This window comes from Heteronotia binoei, chromosome 1 (genome assembly GCF_032191835.1).
Source record: "Heteronotia binoei isolate CCM8104 ecotype False Entrance Well chromosome 1, APGP_CSIRO_Hbin_v1, whole genome shotgun sequence".
NCBI classification, from domain to species: domain Eukaryota; kingdom Metazoa; phylum Chordata; class Lepidosauria; order Squamata; family Gekkonidae; genus Heteronotia; species Heteronotia binoei.
Window position 1 is genome coordinate 270,110,626 of NC_083223.1, and position 12,330 is coordinate 270,122,955.

The following is a 12,330-nucleotide window of genomic DNA, read 5'->3' on the forward strand; positions in this document are numbered from 1 at the left end:
GCGTCCGTTTTTTTTAGATTTTGGCAGTTGACTAGGGTATTGTGATAGACACCACATGACTATCAGGCTATTCTAGTATATTAATACAGAATTTGCAGAACACTGGAACAGCCCATGCGGTAACCCAGACTCCCTCTAACCTGTTGAGTCTTGAGAGCAAAAATTATACGTGGTAAGCTACTGAAATCAAAGTTGTGAGCTACTGCATAAATTACTTTGCTCTGGGGGCATTTTTCCAGAGCTAAGGCAAAAATGTGTGAACTGTAGGCTAAAAACTGTGAGCTGGGTCACCCTAACTCAGAGAGAACACTGGCACAGGTAACTGTTTTATGGAGGGCATTGTGGGGAGCTTGGAGCAGGGGAAATGGAGGGAGACCTTCCCCTCTGGGACCGAGACTAAAGCTGATGGAACGGACAGGACTCATTTGCGCTCTGACTTTTTCCAGGCAAGGATTGAAGCTTCTCTTGGGACTGGAGGCAGAGGAACATTTTTTGGGGGAAGCCTCCCTCTGCTCAAATCTCCCCACCCAGGCAGAGAGTGCAAAAACTTTTCCCCTGCAGAGCTAGTTTTCTGTGTGCAGGGAGAATTCAGATCTGAGCTTGAGTCTCTCGTCTGCCGCCTTGAATCAGGCACTCCATCCCACCCCATTGTTACTGCCCCTATATGCCTTATTCATATGCACGCTTTGTGGAAGGCATAAGCAGGCTGCACTGCACTGCAGCGCAAGCAAAATAAAAGATCAGAGAAGCCATGTTGGATCAGGCCAATGGCCCATCCAGTCCAATACTCTGTCACACCAACACTCTGTCACACCAGAAAACCAGGTGCCATCGAGAGGTCCACTAGTGGGGCCAGGGCAATAGAAGCCCTCCTACTGTTGCCCCCCTGCCCATTCCCTCTTGAAGCTCTCTATGCTTTCAGCCACCACCACCTCCTGCGGCAGTGAATTCCATGCGTTAATCACTCTTTGGAACCCTCAATGACAATGGGCATGGGATTGGATCACTCTGTACACCCTGTGGCAGGCTTGGCCCACAAAATGGAGTCTGAGCTCACTTTTGTCCAGCTGGCCCATCCCTCAGACACACTGTGGCCTCAAGGTTCAGCACATAAATGCCTTTAGTAATGCAGATAAGGAGGCCTCTCCCTTGTCTCTGGCTAAGGCGTAGTCCCTGAGCTAAGTAGAAAGCCTAGCACCCAGCTACACTTATCATCCTCTCAGCCTCCAGCAATTACAAAGACCAAGAAAAGTGGGAAAGTCTTTTTCACTTGAATTTCTGTCTTCTCAAATCTTTTTGTCTTTTGTCAATAACACCTCAAGGTGTATCTGTATCAATATTTCCTGCCAATACCCTATCTGAGTCCCAACTCTCTGGGCTCCACCTCAAATGTTAATGGCTCTCCTGCTCCCTTTTGAATACTCTAATCACCCTGCCTAGTTTGAATTCTTCTCCATCCCCTTTCTAGAAATGGGCTATCAGCACCTAGAGGTTACACCCACAGCAGTCCCCCTGGCTTCCTGAGCCCCTTTGTCTGTCTCAGAAGCACCCATCTGTTCCTCTTTGCATACATTGTCTCCTTATCCAATCATACATTGTTCTAAGGGACATCCTGACTGCTTGTGCCTCAGGATATGTTTCAGTCTACTTAAGGAGGGTCTCTGGGCCTGCTCAGGGTGTTCAGTCTTGGAGCCTTCAGACTCACACCCCTGAACTCTGCTTGGAAACCTTCCTCAGAAGAACACTGGTCGTTCTGCTGCCTCCTCTTTGGACTTCTGCTCACTGGACAGGTAGCTATGAAAGCCTTTTCACCCCCACAAATATTACCTCCTAGCCACTCTGCTAAAGATTTGTTTTTCTGGTGTTTTCCTCTCCGTGTGATAATTTAATTAAGTGTATGTGTGTATTTTTATTATTTCACTGCTTAAAACTGGAATTTGTAATTATTCTTACACAACAATTGCAAATAATAATAATAATACTCCATACATGTATGGATAATAAATAAATAGAAATTAACAGACATTTAAACATGGTACCACTCATGATGCAGAATCCGAAATGGAGTAAAGTTAGTAAATATAAGCCAATACTGTTCCAGTTTTATGCATTGCTCCATGTCTAGTAAAAGGAAAAAAGTCAGATATCTCTTTGGAATAGTATTTTTCACTTCTTCATTATGGTTTACATAGTCAGAAAAAGAGAACCATTTTTCTAGAAAGTTATTCTTTTTTGTAGGAACCTCTGCTGTATAAAATTGTGTAGCTAATTTATCCACAGCTGCAACCGCCCACAGCTCAGTCCACCATTGTTGAATTGTTGGCCCAGTCTTTTCCTTCCAGTGTTTAGCTACAAGAATCTTCACAGCGATGAATAATAATGATGCCAATTCCCTTTTAAGCTGTGAATTTTTAAAGCTGGCCAGAAATTCAGTGGGGTTGATTCTGGTGTAGGAGGAATTGTACCATTCAAAATTTTATTTATACTGCTAGCCACTAATGGTCAGAATAATTTCACCCTGGGACATTTCCATCAGCCGTGCCTGAAAGTACCTGGGAGTTGACATCCTTCCCAAGAATTGGGGCTCTGTTTGGATTTAGATCAGTGTAGTTTCTGGGGAGTTGAATACCATCTGGCGTTTATTTTAAAGTTTTGAAATTTAATGTTTAAAGAATAAGTTTTCTATCAAGCCAAAGACCAGAGTAATTTCCACAGATCTTCCAAAGTCATTTCAAAAGTCCTGGTTATTATTTTATTTTTAAGACAATTCTCTCTCTATTACCATTTCATGTGATTTTTTTGAAAGATATCTCTCAATCTGAAATTATTACTGATATGCTCATAATGGAATCTCAGTCCTAAATAGCTCTACTTGGGTCTGCTTATACTAATTTCCCCACCAAGAAAAAGAGGATTCCCCCCCAGCATTTCTTGTTACACTATTAGGGCTCTCCCGCCTCATTCCGAGAATATTCTCCTAAGAAATCTGGTGGGGGGGAGGGCAGGCAGGAGGGTGTTGCTGCCCCCAGAGAGGAGGAGGGGGGGGTGAGGCTTCAGGCAGGGAAGGGGTTGGCAGAGTTTGAGGGGAAAATGTTTCCAGGGAATGAAAGGGTTGGATAAATAAGGGACCCCATGTGATTTCTTTCTTTCTTTCTTTCTTTCTTTCTTTCTTTCTTTCTTTCTTTCTTTCTTTCTTTCTTTCTTTCTTTCTTTCTTTCTTTCTTTCTTTCTTTCTTTCTTTCTTTCTTTCTTTCTTTTATACCCCGCCCTCCCCAGTTTGTCAGTCAGTCAGGTAGATCTGTTCCAAAGTTTTTACTGATACCAGTAGGAGCTGTACTCCCCAGGCAAGCCCAGGATAAAGAAAAATACATTATACCTATCACCGGTCGCAGGTCCCTCCCCTGTCCTCTCATTGGATGAGAGAGCAAGGTTTCCAACAGGGGTGGCCAAACCGTGGCTCGCATATTGTGTGGCTCTTGACGCCCCCCCACCCTACCCCATTGGCTGGCTTGGAGAAGGCATCTCTCTCTTTGAATCAATTCTCCGAGCCAAGCCAGACAGTGGCTTGGAGTCTGCATTTGAAGTTGCTTTCTTTCCACCTCCCAGCCTCTCCCCCATCTATTTGCTGCCTTCCTCCCTTCCTTCCTGTCTCAAACATCTGACATTCACATCTTGCGGCTGTCAGACATCTGACATTTATTCTATGTGGCTCTTACGTTAAGCAAGTTTGGCCACCCTGGTTTACAATTTCCAGGCTGCCCACTACACATTAGCTCCTTAATATAACCCCACCCTCAACATAACATTGTATGACCACGTAAATGAAGCAATTGCTTATGCTCGGCATGCAAATGCATATTCATAAATCCATTAAGCATGCTCAGTAGGTCTCCACTGCCTGTAAGTCTTCATCTATACTCTACTGTTCTGTCTGCCAAGACCCCTGGTCCCTCATCTGTAACCTTGGAGGCATAAATTTTGCCTAATAATGTCGCCATTTCTTTGGACATCTTCTCTTTTGTTAAAATACCTCTTTTTACCAATTAACTGCTGGCTGGGTATTAACCCTTTCCATTCACTAGTCTCACTTCTTTCTTTCTTTCTTTCTTTCTTTCTTTCTTTCTTTCTTTCTTTCTTTCTTTCTTTCTTTCTTTCTTTCTTTCTTTCTTTCTTTCTTTCGCATTTATACCCTGCCCTCTCCAGTCAGTCAGTCACGTAGATCTGTACTGATATCAGTAGGAGCTGTACTCCCCAGGCAAGCCCAAAGTACAGAATAAAGAAAAATACATTTTATACCTATTACCGGCCGCAAGTCCCTCCCCTGTCCTCTCATTGGACGAGATAGCAAGGTTTCCAAAAGGGTTGTCCAAACCATGGCTCGGGAGCCACACGTGGCTCTTTCACGCATATTGTGTGGCTCTTGAAGCCCCCCCACCCCACCCTATTGGCTGGCTTGGAGAAGGCATCTCTCTCTTTGAATCACTTCTCCGAGCCAAGCCAGACAGTGGCTTGGAGACTGCATTTAAAGTTGCTTTCTTTCCACCTCCCAGCCTCCCCCCATCTATTTGCTGCCTTCCTTCCTTCCTGTCTCCAACATCTGACATTTATTCTATGTGGCTCTTACGTTAAGCAAGTTTGGCCACCCCGGTTTACAATTTTAAGGCTGTCCACTATGCATTAGCTCCTTAGTATAACCCCACCCTCAACGTAACATTGTATGACCATGTAAATGAAGCAATTACTTATGCTGGGCGTGCAAATGCATATTCATAAATCCATTAAGCATGCTCAGTAGGTGTCCACTGCCTGTAAGTCTTCATCTGTACTCTACATTTATGTCTGCCAAGACCCCTGGTCCCTTATCTGTAACCTTGGAGGCATAAATTTTGTCCTTTGTTAAAATACCAATTAACTGCTGGCTGGGTATTAACCCTTTCCATTCACTTGTCTCACTTCAGCTCAAATTTCTAATCCAGGTGTGGCCAAATTTGCTTAATGTAAGAGCCACAAAGAATAAACGTCAGATATCTGAGAGCCCACAAGACATGAACATTACATGTCTGAGAGCCGCAAGACAGGAAGGAAGGAAGGGAAATAGATTGGGGGGGAGGGAGAGGTGAAAAGAAAGCAACTTTGAATGCATTCTCCAAACCACCGGCTGGCTTGTCTTGAAGAAGTGATGTAAAGAGTCAGATGCCTTCTCCAAGCCAGCTGACGGTCTTGAAAGCTCAAATCAGGATCTTGAACTGTGCTCTGAATCCAGCCTGGAGAGAGGTTGACTCCAAGGACTGGCACAGGAAATGTGTGTGGAGCAAAACTGGATTCCAATCTCAACGTCTTTCTTTCTCTCCCTCCTAGGTCGGTGGAAAGACACCCTTGAGGCCTCTTCCGCCATCTCCTCTGTGTGCTGAAGGGAAAAGGGCCGCCATGCAGCCAGCTCAGGTACGGGGGGAGGCAGGATCTCTGGGGAAACGTGGGGCAGGCAGTAGGGATGCTTCTCTGTTCAGAGGATTGGGCTCCTTCTTGATTCTCGTGTTCTCTGCTGGGAAGGCAGAAAAACGGTCACACCCCCCCCCCCCCCCCCGTCTAGGGTGGTTTCTGTAGACAAGCAGGAGAACTGGAACATTCCTATTGATTGGGTCCAAATCCAAATGCCTCCATAACAATATTGAATTTTCCCATGGAAAAGTATTTGGTCCTTTATCATACGGCCACCTTTGGCCTCTTCCCCTCAAGGCTGGTAGCCCCCTGTGGCTGAGGACACCCCTCTGGTTCCAAAATGCTCCCTGGAGGGCTGGAGGTGGGGAGAGATGTCCCTTTGGGGCTCTTCTTACCACCTCTTTCTGCTGCTCTTCCACTATGAATTGGCTCTCTCTGTTTTTGGCTCCCCTCCCCGCCATGGACCAGCTTTCCAGTGTGGTAAAGCAATGCTTCCTTCTCCTTCTTGCAGGCGGGGGTGTCCTTCGAAGAGGTGGCCGTGACCTTCACCCCGGGGAAGTGGAGCCTGCCCAGCCCAGAGAGCTCTGTACAAGGAAGTCATGCTGGAGAATTTTGGGAACGTGGCCTCTCTCAGTAAGTATCCTTTTCTCCTTCTTGCTGTGAGGAGTGACTGTGAGGTGTTTCTTAGGGAGGAAGGAGGAGGTCAGGCTGCCTGCCCTGGTCCCATTGGTGGTCTCTGCCCCCCTCCGCTCTCCTCCCTCTGGTGTGGGGAGGGCTCTGTGCTCTCCTTGCAGAGAGGGAGCCCCTGCCTGGCACTTCTGGGCCTGAAGCCCCTGAGAGGGCATCGGAAGAGGTGCCAAGAGAGGCCTGGTCTGGAGATGGTGGGAGGCTCTAAGTAGGGGCTTCCCTCCAGTCTGGGCTGAGACGCGGCTGCTGCCTCTGCTGTCATTTCAGTTCCCAGCTGGCCTCTCCGTCTCAGCTTGGGATGGCACAGCTTGGCATGACTGCCAGTGTTATGCCAGCACCCCTCTCGATGCCTAGGGCCACAAAATAGCAGAAAGGTTTCGCTTAAAGCCTTCCCCCCACACCTTGCTTTCATTCCCAGAGGAGAGGTCCCCAAAGACCCAGGGGGAGGAATAGCCTTGATTGGACATGGAAGAAATTATTTCCCAAATATTTTGCAATGCAAAATGAGCTTTCCGGATCCCCCTTTCAAGAAAGCACTTTCCAAAAGCAAACCAACCAAACTTGTTAAGGTCGTTTCAGACTCCAGCCCCTAGGTTTTTGGTGAGAACAAAGGACGGGTGTTACTGAAGACACGAAGGGATTTCCTTTACTTAAATGTCTTCACACCTTCAAGTGAACAACTTGATCTGCTTCCTAAGTTTGTTATAAAGGGACAAACTCTCCTTCAGGCTCCTAAGAGATCCCTAAGCAAGTACTAAATGGTTGTTTTTGAGTGAATCTCATTATCGCAGTGTGCCTTGTTCCGAGCAGTTATGGGCAAAGGACCTAAGCTACTTGAATCCCGGAAGTAGCAGAGAAGACAGTGTGATTTGATTCCACTGTCCCAGGGCATCCCTCCCACCAAGAGATACAGGGGATGAAGTGTTTATGGTCTGGGACTCAGCCAAACATTTCAGCCCGGGTTCTTCCATCTAACCTACTACTGCCCCTAAGGAAACAGACCGGCTCTTGAGTTGGCAGCTAAGATCTAACGCCTTTCTTATCTGTCTGCCAATTTGCTGTTATCTGCCAGTCCCACCATAGTGTTCTTGCAATCCCAGCTGTGTTGATTGCTCAGTTTCTTGTGCAACTTGGCTCTGATTAGCTCTTCCTGACAACCTGCATGCCATATTTGAGGAAATCCGTTTCAATGTATTTGGAGAAATGTGCACATGCAAGGATAAGCTTATAAGCTTCTACTCGGAATAAAACTTTGTTGGTCTTAAAGGTGCCCAAATAGATACCTGTTTGGACTTCCAGCTGCCAACTTCCTTTCTTGTCTTCCTTTATCTTAATGTTGAATAAAAATCAGCCCTTCTTAAAGAATCACCTCACTGTTTTGTGGGGAAATGCTGCACCCACCTTCAGTCTGTGCACACAGAGGCCGAGGTCCCAAGAGGCCCAGAGTTGGGAACACACGAGTGCCTGGCCCCATATTAGGGTTGCCAATCCCCAGGTGGGGTCAGGGGATCCCCCGGTTTGGAGACCCTTCCCCCGCTTAAGGGTCGTCAGAAAGCGGGGGAAGGGGAGGGAAATGTCTGCTGGGAACTCTATTATTCCCTATGGGGATTTATTCCCATAGAAAATCATGGAGAATTGATCTGCGGGTATCTGGGGCTCTGGGAGGGCTGATTTTTGGGGTAGAGGCACCAAATTTTCAGTATAGCATCTAGTGCCTCTCCCCAAAATACCTCCCAAGTTTCAAAAAGATTGGACCAGAAGGGGGCCCAATTCTATCAGCCCCCAAAGAAGGTACCCCTATCCTTCATTATGTCCTATGGAAGGAAGGCATTGAAAGGTGTGCCGTCCCTTTAAATGTGAGGGCCAGAACTCCCTTTGGAGTTCAATTATGCTTGTCACAGCCTTGATCTTGGCTCCACCCCTAATGTCTCCTGGCTCCACCCCCAAGGTCTCCTGGCTCCACCCCCAAAGTCCCCAGATATTTCTTGAATTGGACTTGGCAACCCTACCCCATATCCAGGCTCCTACAGAGTCTCAGTATGAGGAAAGAGGGATGAGTCTTGACCCCATACGATACCCCTCTTTGCCGCTCCCATTGCTTGCCTGTGTGTGTTTCTGGAGGGACAGTCAGTCTGCCTCAGAGTTAGATCCAGATGGGCAGCCGTGTTAGTCGGTCTGCAGCAGCAGAAAAGGGCGAGAGTCCAGGAACACCTTCAAGACTAACAGGATTTGTGGCAGGGCATGACCGTCAGGAGTCACGGTGAGCAGAAGAAGTAGTGAGTGGTGAGTCACGAAAGCTCAGCCCCTGCCACAAATTTTATTATTTTATTATTCCTTAAATTTTATTATTCATTAGGGCACTCTTTTCAGCTGGTTTGGAATGGTTGAATTGATGAGCACACAAAAGAGGTCTAATTTTGTGGGTTTCCCCCCTGATAAACAGGTCCTCCGATCGCCAAACCTGATCTCATATCCCGGCTGGAAGGAGACAAAGAGCCGTTTCTCCTGGACTGTGATGGATTGGCAGGTAGGGGGGCTTCAGAAGTCTGTCTTGGGACTGGGTGTGGCCTGCGCTTCCTTCAAAGGGCTGGAGAATTTCATTGGCTTTGCTTGTTCTTGCAGTTTGCCCTGCAAAGGGCTTGGGGGAATAGCAGATGCTGAAATGGTGCCTGTAGATCTTCAACCCAGGACAAGAGGCGGTTTCCTTCTGCCTCCTCTGATGGCCCTTTTGCCAAGTCCAGCTCAGTGTTGTCCACTCTGGAGGGAGAGTTTTCCAGAGCAGGGTGTTGGCCAGCCCTCTTTTGCCTGCAATCCCTTGATCTAGCGATTCCAGGCCTTGAGGCTGGCTCTCTGGGCCTGCAAAGCAGAAAATATGTGCTTTATGGCAGAGTTTTGACTCAAAGCAACCCCAGACTGCTGTCCTGGCCCTGGGCATGGAGCAGGGTTGCACGTGTTTGTGAAAGTTCTGGCGCCTACAAGACGCCGATATAAAATCCAGCCTCTTGCAGGGGAAGTCTTGGTTTGGTGTAGTGGTTAAGTGTGCGGACTCTTATCTGGGAGAACCGGGTTTGATTCCCCACTCCTCCACTTGCAGCTGCTGGAATGGCCTTGGGTCAGCCATAGCTCTGGCAGAGCTATCCTTGAAAGGGTAGCTGCTGTGAGAACTCTCTCAGCCACACCCACCTCTGTCTGTTGTCAGGGGAGGAAGATAAAGGAGATTTTAGGCTTCTCAGAGACTCTGAGATTCAGAGTGAAGGGAGGGGTATAAATCCAATATCATCATCATCTTCTCTTTCCTTCCTTCCTTCCTTCCTTCCTTCCTTCCTTCCTTCCTTCCTTCCTTCCTTCCTTCCTTCCTTCCTTCCTTCCTTCCTCTTCCAGATTTGTCTCTTCTGATTAATACACGATTGCATGTTGACTGGAACTACCCTCCAGGTCTCTTCATATGTCCTTATGCTCATTACTGGTGGTCACATGCACCTCTCAGCTAAAAGCCATCCAGTGAGTCATTAACACACCATGCTGGATGATGACACGCTTCTCTCACAGGCATTGGGATGCAGACCTTTTCTTCCCTCTTGCCTGTAAACAGCTTCAATCCCAGAACAAAGCCCTTCCTAACCTGGACACAGAATCTGAGTCCAGAGTCTGCCGCAAACTCTGTCTCCAGGTTCACTCGGACACCACCATCACAAGACCCAACCACACAAGCCGTACCATCTCTGGTACATTCACATGTGATCTCCCGAGGTTGTATATGCCAGCAAAAGGCAGCGATGGCCTTCCCCTCTGTTTGTCAGACCAACAATCCAATCCCTACACTAAAGAACGAATGGGCCGAAGAGCGGCAGCCCTTAAACAGAGAAGTGTAAAGGAGAAATTAAAAAGCACAATTGCTGAAATCAAATTTATCCACAAATTCAGAACAATGGACCCCCCAGGACTGAACAGGGATACAGGACTCTTATATCACAAATGCTAATTTTCTGTCCCTAATTTTTTTTTTTTTGTTCTAGTCTAGCTAAATTACGGTGTGCGTGGTACTTATGTATTCTGAATTTCCTTTTTCTAATACCTCTCCCACTCCTGACAGGGATACAAAGGCTGAGAGATCTCCATTCTGATTTAAGTATGGGGGAGCGAGTCTGGACACTTTGCATTTGTGGAAAGTGCCAAATCATCCAACCAGGTATCCTTTTCTTTCAGCAGGAGACGTGTGGCAGTCAGCGAATGATGAAGAAGAACACTCACCAATGGTGAACAAGGATACACATTCAGATGCGAAAGAGAAGTTTGAATCTTTGGATGCACCAAGGAAGAAGGAGAGAAAACACCCACCGAAAGGGAAGAATAATTCCAGTCTTTTAGAGGGGGATGAGTCTCTACAGCAAAAGAGATGTCAAGTAGGGAGCAGGAATGAGAGCACTGCAAGAGGAGAACATTTAACTGAAGTATCAGTTATTCCTATTCAACAAAAGATGTGCAACAGAATGAAAATATATAAATGCCTGGAGTGTGGGAAAAGCTTCAGTCGCAGTTCCACTCTTGCTTCCCATGAAAGAATTCACACAGGGGAAAAACCGTATAAATGCCTGCAGTGTGGGAAAAGCTTCAATCGCAGTTCTAACCTTAGTGTCCATCAAAAAATTCACACAGGGGAAAAACCTTATACATGCCTGGATTGTGGTAAAAGCTTCAGTCAGAGTTCACAGCTTAGTGTCCATCAGAAAATTCACACTGGAGAGAAACCCTATAAATGTCTGGAGTGTGGGAAAAGCTTTAGTAATAGTTTTGCTCTTACTACCCACGGAAGAATTCACACAGGGGAGAAACCATATAAATGCCTGGAGTGTGGGAAAAGCTTCAGTCGCAGTTCCACTCTTGCTTCCCATGAAAGAATTCACACAGGGGAAAAACCGTATAAATGCCTGCAGTGTGGGAAAAGCTTCAATCGCAGTTCTAACCTTAGTGTCCATCAAAAAATTCACACAGGGGAAAAACCTTATACATGCCTGGATTGTGGTAAAAGCTTCAGTCAGAGTTCACAGCTTAGTGTCCATCAGAAAATTCACACTGGAGAGAAACCCTATAAATGTCTGGAGTGTGGGAAAAGCTTTAGTAATAGTTTTGCTCTTACTACCCACGGAAGAATTCACACAGGGGAGAAACTGTATACATGCCTGGAGTGTGGGAAAAGCTTCACTCACAGGTCCAGTCTTACTTCCCACCGAAGAATTCACACAGGGGAAAAACCATATACATGCCTGGAGTGCGGAAAAAGCTTCAATCGCAGTTCTAACCTTAATATCCATCAGAAAATTCACACTGGAGAGAAACCCTATAAATGCCTGGAGTGTGGGAAAAGCTTCAGTCAGAGTTCTGCTCTTACTACCCACCGAAGAATTCACACAGGGGAGAAACCGTATACATGCCTGGAGTGTGGGAAAAGCTTCACTGACAGTTCCAGTCTTACTTTCCACCGAAGAATTCACACGGGGGAAAAACCGTATACATGCCTGGAGTGTGGAAAAAGCTTCAATCGCAGTTCTAACCTTAGTGTCCATCAGAAAATTCACACTGGAGAGAAACCCTATAAATGCCTGGAGTGTGGGAAAAGCTTCAGTCAGAGTTCTGTTCTTACTACCCACCGAAGAATTCACACAGGGGAGAAACCATATAAATGCTTGGAGTGTGGGAAAAACTTCACTCAAAACTCTGCTGTTGCTTCCCACCAAAGAATTCACACAGGGGAGAAACCATATACGTGCCTGGAGTGTGGTAAAAGCTTCAGGACGAAGTCAAAACTGACTTCCCACCAAAGGATACACACAGAAACCATATAACAGCATAATGCAGGGGTGGCCAACAGTTGCTCTCCAGATGTTTTTTGCCTACAACTCCTATCAGCCCCAACCAGCAATGTTTCTGCATTGTGTTTTTTTCATAATCTCTGTAAAGTTCAGTTCTTCATCAGGAAAAGTACCATAAGATCAGAGCTGCCTCTCAGCCTCGACAGTTCATTAGTGCTGAAGGAACAGGAGGTTTATTTCTTGTGAATTATGATCAACTGCTGTCTGACGTTTGAAAAACTTATTTTAAAAATGTAATGCATTTATCAAGATATGCTGTATTCCATCTAATATAGTTACTCTTTTGCAGAATGCATTTGGGGTCCAAATGTTTGTATTTGGTGGACAATTGCAT

The 12,330-nt window shown here is 46.3% G+C and overlaps 1 pseudogene; it reads left to right on the forward strand.

Moving 5' to 3' along the window:
- The window catches only part of LOC132582582 (zinc finger protein 420-like), a 32,089-nt pseudogene extending 20,181 nt beyond the window's left edge, over nt 1-11,908 (forward strand).
- Nucleotides 11,909-12,330: the final 422 nt, after the last annotated feature.